The sequence below is a fragment of the Poecilia formosa genome, unplaced genomic scaffold (assembly GCF_000485575.1).
Source record: "Poecilia formosa unplaced genomic scaffold, Poecilia_formosa-5.1.2 Scaffold580, whole genome shotgun sequence".
NCBI classification, from domain to species: Eukaryota; Metazoa; Chordata; class Actinopteri; order Cyprinodontiformes; family Poeciliidae; genus Poecilia; species Poecilia formosa.
The window spans coordinates 192,536-200,405 of NW_006800519.1; the positions used below are offsets into that span (position 1 = coordinate 192,536).

General features: G+C 43.8%; 1 long non-coding RNA gene across 1 annotated transcript; it reads right to left on the reverse strand.

The window, feature by feature from the left end:
* Positions 1-2,624: 2,624 nt before the first annotated feature.
* On the reverse strand, positions 2,625-3,823 carry LOC107834310 (uncharacterized). The gene is made up of 2 exons (XR_001660100.1): positions 3,339-3,823; positions 2,625-3,018 (listed from the first exon to the last, which is right to left on the reverse strand). It is a non-coding gene; the product is annotated as an uncharacterized LOC107834310 (long non-coding RNA).
* Between the last annotated feature and the right edge of the window lie 4,047 nt (positions 3,824-7,870).

Genomic DNA, 7,870 nt, shown 5'->3' on the forward strand with positions numbered 1-7,870 from the left:
CTTCATTGCGCCAACTTTCTCGCATCTTATAAGGCAATTTAGATACCACCATCCTCATGTTTGTGGGATTATCCATTTCCTCCATCAATTCGACATCTTGCATCGTGTTGCAACAACCAGTTAGGAATAAAGCATATGTCTTCAGCGCTTTTCCATCTTCAGCCTTAATTGGCGACCACTTTAAAGTTTTATCTATGTAAGCGCTTGCAATCACCAACTCATCCCCATAATGTTTCTTCAACAATTCTTTTGCTTCTTTGAACCCCTTGCGTGATGGCCTGTGTTCGCAGCTTCGAACAAGGTCCTGTGGTTCTCCTGCAGTAAACTGTAATAAGTAGTACAACTTATCTTGTTCACTGTCCGTTTTCTGTTCAATGGCTCGTTCGAAAGCTCTAATGAACGATTTATAGGTAAGTGGATCACCCTTAAACACCTCAACCTCTTTCTCGGGAAGTTGTGCATATTTCTGTTGCTTAACAAGCATCTCTGTAATGGTGTTTTGGTTTTCCATTACTTTCAGCAGGCCACTCATGCTTCCTTCATGCTGTTGCACTGCGGTGTTTACCGTAGCATCCTGACGTCTTACATCTTGCAATGGCCTGAGTGATGCATGGCTTCTGTAAGGTCTGGTCTGAGAGAGAGGGACGGAATTTTCCTCTTCCTTCACTCTTGCGCCACCAGCAGGTGGCGCAAGAGTGAAGGAAGAGTGAAGGAAGAGTGAAGGAAGAGGAAAATTCCGCCAGCAGGCTGAGAGCGCATGTAGCTGCTCATGCCATCTTCTAATTTCTCATACTGTTTCAAAATTTTGATTTTTGCTCTCCTTTCTGCTATAGCTGCATCTAGTTCCAACTTTTCTTTGGCAGCTTTGATATGGGCTTCCTCCATTTCCAACTCTTATTTCCTTTCCAGAACAGCAGCACGTTCTACAAGACCATAGAGCTTGGCTTCTTCAATAGCACGAACTGATGTATGAGAAGACACCACAGTCGAGCGTCCAGCGTGTGAGCCCTTGCTTACCATCCATCCATCCATTTTCCGTCACCCTTGTCCCTCAGCGGGGTCGGGAGGGGTGCTGGTGCCTATCTCCAGCTCACGTTCCGGGCGAGAGGCGGGGTACACCCTGGACAGGTCGCCAGTCTGTCGCAGCCCTTGCTTACCAGCTTATTGGATTTATGGCTCACTTGTGACACACTATCATCAGGATCTATCTCTTCATCAGCTTGTGTTTCTTGGTTCATTTGTCGTAAACTCAATGTCTCCTCCATCCATTTTTCAGTATCTTCAGTAAACTGTCTGATGGCTAACATTCTAGGCTCAAACCAGTTGTTAATATCTGCATCTTTCTCATCTTCAGGTAGAAGATCTCCTAATTGTCCAGTAATGTCAATAAAATCTTGGAGAATTGGATGAAATTCTTCATGCATTATCTCTTTCACTGTTGGCAAATTATCAGCTAATGTGATTAAACTGGTAACTTCCCTCCTTAAAGTTGTGAGTCAAGATAAGTATCCTCTCCTGGTGCCAAGTAGCCTGTGCAGTTTGTCCTCAATTGCCTTCTCAGTTAACTTGACTGGCCGTTTGGTGGCTATTTCTTCAGTGCAAACTATTTCAAGATCACCCTCCATCATATTTCTTCTTATTCCTTCTTATCAACAAAGCTGTGCATAAACTGTGTGCATATGAGTAAAAGGCATTCCAATAACGCTTTTCCTCATCCAAAAAAATGCTGCACAATTTCCAAAACACACGGAGCTTTCAGTAATCTTCGGTTTCAGGCTTCTAATAACAAGTTACCATGAATCTGCAAGTCACTGAGTAGCTAAATAGCGTTAGCTTCTTGGATAATTTAGCTTCAAACTAGCACAGCTTGTGGCATCTTTCCATCCAGCAAAACGAGTCTTTTAATCATCTTTCCAGAGACGGTCATTATTCATATGTTAATTCAGAACGTATACTACCTCGTTCTCTCTAGAATGTTGCTCCAATATGCCACACCACTCGGAGTTGTTAACTGCGGGTTAGCTCTTAGCATCCAAAAAGTTCAGGGAGCAGTTTTCTTACTAATGTAGTGGCACTCTTTCTTCAGTTTTCCAAAAAAAAACCACTCAGAGCTGCAGACACAAAAACTTCTTCACTCGCACGACATGACGAGTCCTTTTTGTTTAGATGTCTTTACTTAAAAAATAAAGAGGTTACAAGTCATTACACGCACGATAAGAAAACTATATGCTCTCGTCAGCTCTGACTTAAAATGGAGCTGCCCGCTCTTAATTACGTCACTACAAGAGAGCGTCAAGCATTTTTCATANGAATGTTGCTCCAATATGCCACACCACTCGGAGTTGTTAACTGCGGGTTAGCTCTTAGCATCCAAAAAGTTCAGGGAGCAGTTTTCTTACTAATGAAATGGCAGTCTTTCTTCTGTTTTCCAAAAAAAAAAAACACTCAGAGCTGCAGACACAATAACTTCTTCACTCGCACGACATGACGAGTCCTTTGTGTAACCAACTCGTGTAACTTACGAATAGATAAGTTGAGAAACTTAGATTTCAATGTTGAAGTTAGAGTTAGTCTATCTTTCTAAGTTCAAAAGGAGGATAATAAGCACAACAACCATATTATCAAGAATGAACAGATTATTTAATACAACTTAAATCAGAATGTTACTGTACAGTTTCTTTTCCCTTTTTGTGTTCCAACATAAAGTGTCCACCTTTTTTATATCAGGCAGTATATTTCCTTATAGTTCAAATTCCTTATAGTTCAGTTCGTCCTTTAGAAGTTTTGTTTCTCTTTAGTTCAGTAATTTAAGTCAGTCAGTCAAGTCTTTGTTAAATGGCCATGTGTTTCTTTGGATCCAAAATCTTATCTTATCCAGTGCAAAGTAGGCAGCTGATCCAGCGGTCCCAGGTCTTGAGTTGAAACCTGGAGCTCATCAATCCGATCCAGGCCTGCGATGCTGGGCAGCTGGACGGTCTTCAAAGTTGAATGGGGTTCAAATAAAAAAAAAAAAACAACCTGCACATATATAGAACTTAATTAACTATTGAGTTTCAAAAGTATGCAGGAAGTAATAAATTCCATTTATCACAAAAATAATATTCAACTAATGGCAAGCTTGCAAAACAAATGTATCACACTGTATCCAACCTCTTAGTTTATACATAACAAAAATAATGCAATACAGTGAAAATCATCATCTTAATCTCACACGTTTCTCCGATTGGTTTTATTTACGGTTCTCTGTTCTTCCTTGTCGGAATATATGAGCAGTAATGCTTGTGACGCCAGTTAGCATTAGCTTAATTTCGGTTGCAAAAACACGTTACAACACTCACCAGAGAAATCACAGTAAAAATGTGTTTTACTGCCAGGATATCAGGTCACAGATCTTCTTTTCTCTTAACCGTTACCGAAATTAACCAAGAATTTATCTTATAGCATGCAGTAATTCACACCACGTGCTACAACCAGCTACGGTTTTCTTCTTCTTCTAACAATTTTCTGCTGTCTAAACCAGAGTGTAACTCACAAGCCACCTGCTGGCGGTTTCTGGTATGACAAGAAAACTCAAAATGAAAATATAAACTGAATTGCTGGGAACATTAAATAACAAAACAAAATCCTACAGAAATAAAATACTACTAACAGTATCACACATATACATGTGGGTTACATTTGGTTTAGATGTCTTTACTTAAAAAATAAAGAGGTTACAAGTCATTACACACACGGTAAGAAAACTATATGCTCTCGTCAGCTCTGACTTAAAATGGAGCTGCCCGCTCTTAATTACGTCACTACAAGAGAGCGTCAAGCATTTTTCATATGAATAATTTTCTTAGAACTAGAATTACACAACAAGATGAATTAAGTATTAAATAAAATATAAACTGCAACTATAAAATTTACTTTTCCACATTCTCTCTTTACTGCTTTATGGCTCTTACAATAGGAGAAGCGAAACAGGTGTATTCTATTGGTGGTGAACAAGCCCAGGCAAGTAGGCCACCGACTTCGTTGCAGTCAATCAGTAGGCGGGGTCAAAACACTAACGTTTCTCTCTCGCTTTTTTGTAACGAGTAACTAAACCACACATTGAAAATGTATCGGAGTAAAAGTATGCAATTAAGTTCGGAAATATAGTGAAGCAAAAGTGAAAGTTATCAAAAATTTTCATACTCGAGGAAAGTATGAAGTACTCCAAAATATACTTAAGTAAAGTAGTGAAGTACTTTTACTTCGTTACTATACAACACTGCTCTTCATCAATTTCAGCTCAGCATTTAACACCATCCTCCCTGAGAGATTAGTGCGTAAACTGGCAGACCTGGGAATCNACAAGATGAATTAAGAATTAAATAAAATATAAACTGCAACTATAAAATGTACTTTTCCACATTCTCTCTTTCCTGCTTTATGGCTCTTACACCACGCTCGGGCAAAAGGTAAAAGAAATCCACCTGTGAGAGTGGCTGTGGAGGGCGTGTCACCTAACCTTTCTGCTGCAGTCGTTCCTCCGGCGGCAGAAGCAGAGCCCATGCAGATAGGGCACACTCGCCTCTCCCCCGAAGAAAGGCAGAGACGAATGAATGCCAAACTCTGTTTATATTGCGGTGCAGCGGGCCATTTCATCGCTTCCTGTCCAACAAAGGTAAAAGCCAGGGTCTGCTGGTAGATGCGAGGAGGCTGGCGGACCATCAAATTAAAGAAAAATCTCCTCGTTTACTATTACCTGTCACTCTTTCTGTTCACGATCAGTCCATAATGCTTTCAGCTCTGGTTGATTCCGGTTGTGAGCGTAATTTAATGGATTCCAACCTCGCGCAACAATTGTCCATTGAAACTGTTCCCTTAAAGGTCCCCTTGAAGGTTTCAGCTCTGGACGGCAGAGCACTCCATCAGATAACCCACCAAACTGTTCCGCTGAATCTCCTGATCTCCGGTAATCACCATGAAAAGATTTCATTTTTTATTTTTCCCTCAGCCAGTTCCGCTATCAGCCTGGGCTTCGACTGGTTAGAATGTCATAATCCCCACATCGACTGGTTTGAACGACACATAATTTCCTGGTCCATTAAATGTCACTCGTCTCCGCTCAGCCTTGCCGCCAGGTCCGTCACCGGAGGGCCGGCAGAAGGCAGACCCACCTGATCTCTCAGCTATTCCGGTGGAGTATCACGATTTAGCCGCGGTTTTCAGCAAGGTAAAAGCACCGTCACTCCCTCAGTACCGGCCATACGATTGTGTGATAGACTTGTTACCCGGAGCTCCCCTGCCTAACAGTCGCTTGTACAATATTTCCCGGACAGAGAGAGAAACCATGGTAAAATATATTAAGGAGTCCCTTGATGCAGGAATAATCCGCACCTCGTCTTCCCCGTTAGGGGCGGGGGTTTTCTTTGTTGAAAAGAAAGATGGGTCTCTCAGACCATGCATTGATTACCGAGGTCTCAATCAAATCACAGTTAAAAATAAATATCCATTACCCCTCCTTTCATCTGCATTCGAGCCTGTTCACGGAGCCACCATCTTTACTAAGCTGGATTTAAGAAATGCTTATCACCTCCTACGCATACGGGATGGGGATGAGTGGAAAACTGCATTTAAGACCCCGTTAGGCCATTTCGAGTATTTAGTCATGCCTTTTGCCAGCCTGTTTTCAAGCCCTGATAAACGATGTCCTGAGGGATTTTCTGAACGTTTTTGTCTACCTTGACGACATTCTAATTTATTCTAAAAGTCTTCCAGAACACCAGAAACATGTCCGCCTTGTTCTCCAGCGGTTACTGGAGAACCGGCTGTTTGTCAAAGCTGAGAAATGTGAATTTCATCAACCATCTGTTACATTTCTTGGTTATGTCTTAGAGGGCGGACAGGTCAGACAAGATCAGAGCAGTTCTGGAATGGCCGGTTCCTGAAACCAGGAAATGGCTCCAAAGGTTCCTCAGGTTTGCAAATTTCTAAAGGCGGTTTATCAGAAATTACAGTCAAACCGCCCTGCCATTAACTGCTCTAACTTCACTCAAGACCACCTTCTCCTGGACTCCCGAAGCAGACGCCGCCTTTTCGAAGCTAAAATTGTTATTTGCTAATGCACCCATACTTGTCCAACCTGACCCCACCAAACAATTTGTTCTCGAGGTGGACGCCTCAGATTCTGGTGTAGGAGCCGTCCTTTCACAGTTTTCAGACTCTGACCATAAGACTCATCCCTGTGCCTTTTACTCCCGCAGATTGTCTCCAGCTGAAAGAAACTATGATGTGGGAGACCGTGAGCTGCTCGCCATCAAACTGGCTCTTGAAGAGTGGAGACATTGGCGGAGGGCACAACGCACCCTGTACTGGTTTGGACTGATCACAAAAATCTTGCCTATTTGAAAACTGCTAGGCGTTTTAACCCCCGACAGTCACGATGGTCGTTATTTTTCTCCCGGTTTAACCTATCCTTTTCTTATCGCCCTGGCTCCAGAAATACTAAACCAGATGCGCTTTCCCGATTGTACTCCCTTGACGACTCTGACAAGTCTCCGGCCCCCCATTTTGCCCCCCAATTGTTCCATCGCTTCAGTCACTTGGGAGGTTGAAGATCTAATAAAACAAGCCCAATTATCTGAACCCGATCCTGGTACCGGTCCTCTCGACAAGGTTTATGTACCCACTTCTGTCAGACCCAGACTCATCAATTGGATGCACTCCACCAAGTTCTCTGCCCACCCAGGGGTCAGTAGAACTATTTCGCTCATATCCCGTCGATTCTGGTGGCCATCGAGCTACACGGACATTAAGGAGTATGTGTTAGCCTGCTCCGTCTGTGCTCGTAATAAACCACCCCATCAACTTCTGGCTGGTCAGCTCCAACTGCTTCCTACCCCTAAACAACCATGGTCTCACGTTGCTCTGGATTTTGTTACAGGACTACCCGTCTCGGGGGGTATGTCCACTATCCTCACAGTTATTGACCGGTTCTCCAAGGCTTGCCATCTGATCTCTTTAAAGAAACTTCCTTCTGCCTTTCAGACGGCTCAGCTCCTGGTCAAGCACGTTTTTCAACTTCATGGCATCCCACAGGAGATACTGTCTGACCGGGGACCTCAATTCATAGCGCGGGTATGGAAACATTTTCTTTGTCCTCTGGTTATCATCCACAGAGTAATGGCCAAACTGAACGCATGAACCAGGAGCTGGAAGCCAGGCTCAGATGCCTCACGTCGACCAACCCCACCGACTGGAACAACTACCTTTCATGGGTTGAGTATGCTCACAATTCTCACGTCTCCTCTGTTACTGGTCTCTCCCCATTTGAAATCTCGTTAGGTTACCAACCTCCGTTATTTCTTTCAGAAGAGAAGGTCATTGCCGTCACCTCGGTGCAACACCAAATCCGCCGTTGCAGGGCCGTCTGGAAGACTGCGGTGTCCGCCCTTAATCGCACCCTGGAACAGAACCGCCGATTCGCTGACCGCAGAAGGAAACCTGCACCTGTCTATACTCCCGGTCAATAGGTTTGGCTCTCGACCAAGGATATACCGCTAAAATCCATGTCTAAGAAGCTGTCCCCCCGTTTTATTGGGCCGTACAAAGTCGAATCGGTTATCAGTTCATCAGCTGTCCGTCTGCAGCTACCCTCCTCACTCAGAGTTCATCTCACCTTTCATGTTTCCCAAATCAAGCCCGTTGTTTCCAGTTCCTTGCACCCACCACCAGAACCCTCTCCGCCCGCCCGAGAGTTTGAAGGGGGCCCCGTTTACTCTGTCCGCCAGATTGTCAATTCCCGCAGGCGGGGAAGGGGTTGGCAATACTTAGTGGATTGGGAGGGTTACGGCCCTGAGCGCCGTCAAAGGATCCCCGCCTCTTATATTGTTGACCC